Here is a 3212-nt window from a genome sequence, read left to right as displayed (position 1 = left end):
ATGGAGGAAATACAAATCAACTCATTCATCAACTCTTGTCTGAAAGAATTAAAAGTTGAACATCCAGAGTAATGATTCTATTGTCTGTAAAGAATTTAATGAAGCAATATATAATGGACCTAAATGAATTTCTAGACTCTAAACCTGTCAAAGATTTTTATTTCATAGTCTCAAATACTGTAACAGTATCAATCAATTATACCAACTGTTGTGGTTTAAATGTACAATGTCTCCCACAAGCTCATGTGTGTGAGTACTTAATCCATAGCTGATAATGCTGTTTTAGAAGATTGTGGAACCTTTAGGATGTACATCTTTGCTGGAGGAAGTTGACTGTTGATGTCCAGTCCTTGAAGCTTTAACCTACTCAGCTTCCTTCCTCTCTTTGCTTCTATTACATCACAACAGATGCTGTGACCTATAGCAAACTGCTGTACCAAGGTGGGAGCCCCAGTCACTGTGCCTTCCCTGTCATGAAACGCTGAGCGAAGATAAATCCTTCCTTCTCTGACGCTTCTTGTAAGCATTTAATTGAAGCAAGGAGAAAAGTAACTAACATACCAACCTACTCCATCTATGGGAACAACTGCTCAAATTACAGGATCCTTCAGGAGACTTAATCTTTGGACTAATGAAGTTTTGGATCTAATGTTTTCCCGGTATAACATTTTTGCAGCCACTTTGGTTCAATCCCTACATCAATCCTGTTGAGTAGGTGTTTTTATCTCATTATATAGAAACAAACAGGAGGGACAATGATCCCTTCAAGGTGAGAAAATAAAAATAGGAAAATTAAAAGCTCTTACATTAAGTGATGGGGTCTACATAGAAGCCTTTTTGAGGCTAAGAATGTAACTCAGTTGGTAGAGGGCTTGGCCCCAATACACCATAAAACTGGTGCCACATGCTTATAATCATAGCAAACTGGAGGTGAAGGTAAGAAGGTAATAAGGTGAAGGTTAAAAAAGAAACTGTAAGTCCCAGTTCATCCTCAGTTACATAGAAAGGTCAAGTATATCTTGGGCTATAAGGACCATGTCTCTAATAAATAAATAAATTAAAAAGAAAAGCTTCATAGACATGCAAACTCCTCAGTGTTAATGAATGCCAAACCAAGAAATGAAAGACTTTTTTTTTTTTACTCTAAAACCAGATCTTTAACCACCCCATCAGCATGGATGGTATAAACAATTCATGAATCCTAAATATGGGATACTCTATAACAATCTTGATATAGACATACTCCTGTCTTCTTCATCCTGCTTTGTGCTCAGGGAGTTTGATCTCCATGAAATGCCTTGCCACATCCCTGTGCACACTGGATTCCAGTTGAGTTTGTCCAATGGCAATACCCACAGGAGACGATGAGAGCTGAAGGGAAAGAGAAAAAGAGTATGTGTAATCTTTTTCCAATTATTATTATCTGTCATATCACAAGTTAGCCATGGTCGGTTTTTTTCTACTAAAGCTGTGGATAGTGTATTATCTACTCTTTTAGTTGCTGTGATAAAAATCCTGACAAAGATAATGAATTTATTTTAGCTCACCATTGTATACAGTTCAGTCCACCATTGGAGAGAGGGCATGGCAGGGCAGAACAATTCATGTCATAGTGGGTCAGGAAGCAGAGACATGGGGAAAGCTAGTAAACTATTTGTTTTCTGACTTTACCCTTCCCCTCATTTAGCGTATCTTTGTGCCACGAGGCCAAGGAATGGTGCCACCTACAACAGTAGGTCTTTCCCCTCAGTTAATCCTCTTTCTAATGCCCTTATAGACACACCCAATGGTGTGACTCAATCGCCTAGGAGATTCTACATGTAATCAGGTTGACAATGAAGCAGTCACAGATGACCCCCTCCTGGTTTTACAATCCTAAATTCAAGTAATCGCTCCATGATTCTTCAGACCTATGGTGGATAATGGCTCCAGGGCCAGGCTCTTAATAGAAACAAGGTGTTTGACTGCTTCATCTTGTCCACATATCCATAATAATCTCTTCATCACATCTTCCTGAAGTAACTCCATCAGAGGGGCCATCTGTTTTGTATTGGGACCCTGATTACTATAGCTTGAGAAATGGAACTAAAGAAGTAGATGGGCAAAATTATTTCCTCGAAAGAAAAATGCACTTACACGACACACGGCAACCTTGAACAGAGACTACTGCGTACATTCAGGGCAGGAAAATCTATGCAATTCTTTTCTTATCGATAACTTCCCTAAGGATGTAATAATTTATCTCCCACTCTCCTCTAGCATTGTCAGAAAGACAAAGTCACTTTAGCCATCCTGGTTACTTCTGTTTTCAGTTTGCTATTTCTTCATCTACAAGTTGGAAATTTTCAATAAAACTCAAGACCAGAACAGATGTTAACATTTTAGTATTAAGCTTTAATATAATCCCTTTTGGCAACACTAATGAGGCCTGATTATTGTAAGGTTTAGAGTAAAGTAAAAGAATGTTGGCTTTATTTTAGAATGATGGAGCATATTGAAGTCACACACTATTATCTCAAAGGAGGCCACCAGAAAGAGACTCAGACAGAAGTTCATAAGATAGGATCTATTATCACTGGTCTCCCTATTCAACAATCTTAAAAATTGTTGTACTCACAAAGCCAATTAAAAGCCTCCTACACTCTCCTTCATTGACTAGAATAATTGCAGTTTTAAAAGGAGTTCAGATGGAAAAAGGAAATGATTCCTTCAGAAATATTACACCAAGATATCTTTTTATTACGGATGCACAATCAAAGTCTAGCACCAGTCTGGTCCCCGAGATGATTAGAGCACCTCCTCCATCACAGCTTGCCTCACTGCTACCGTCTCAGTTCCATAGCTTCCTGGGGAGTGTCTCAGCTCCCAGTACCACTCCTCATTTATCCATCCTCCATGTTCTAGTTTGAATATACTTCTTCTCGGTCAGTTTTTAGGATAGCATCACACAATCCATAGAATAAAGCAAACTCCTGAGAGATAATCAAGGCTTGCATGCCCTTGTAGACCCTCTCATCACCCCTAAGACTTATGTTTGCCACACCCCGGGTGCCCTACCTTTCCTAGTCTTTTCTGGATGCAACTTAGTTTTTCTTCCTTTCAGGATTTTGTTCCTGCTGTCCTGCTTCTAACAATTATTTCCAGCATCCCATTTTGGGGGGACTCTCCTGTGCACAAGGGATCAAGTTAAGCCACATTTTGACTGAAACTTT

At 39.0% G+C, this 3212-nt stretch overlaps 1 long non-coding RNA gene across 1 annotated transcript; it reads right to left on the bottom strand.

Moving 5' to 3' along the window:
* Positions 1-1120: 1120 nt before the first annotated feature.
* LOC121829103 (uncharacterized) lies at positions 1121-1744 on the bottom strand. Its single transcript, XR_006071891.2, has 2 exons — positions 1548-1744; positions 1121-1371 (listed from the first exon to the last, which is right to left on the bottom strand). It is a non-coding gene; the product is annotated as an uncharacterized LOC121829103 (long non-coding RNA).
* Between the last annotated feature and the right edge of the window lie 1468 nt (positions 1745-3212).

This window comes from Peromyscus maniculatus, chromosome 4, assembly GCF_049852395.1.
Source record: "Peromyscus maniculatus bairdii isolate BWxNUB_F1_BW_parent chromosome 4, HU_Pman_BW_mat_3.1, whole genome shotgun sequence".
In the NCBI taxonomy this organism is placed as follows: domain Eukaryota; kingdom Metazoa; phylum Chordata; class Mammalia; order Rodentia; family Cricetidae; genus Peromyscus; species Peromyscus maniculatus.
The sequence above is the reverse complement of the archived record's forward strand: the minus strand, read 5'-3'. Positions and strand labels throughout refer to the sequence as shown.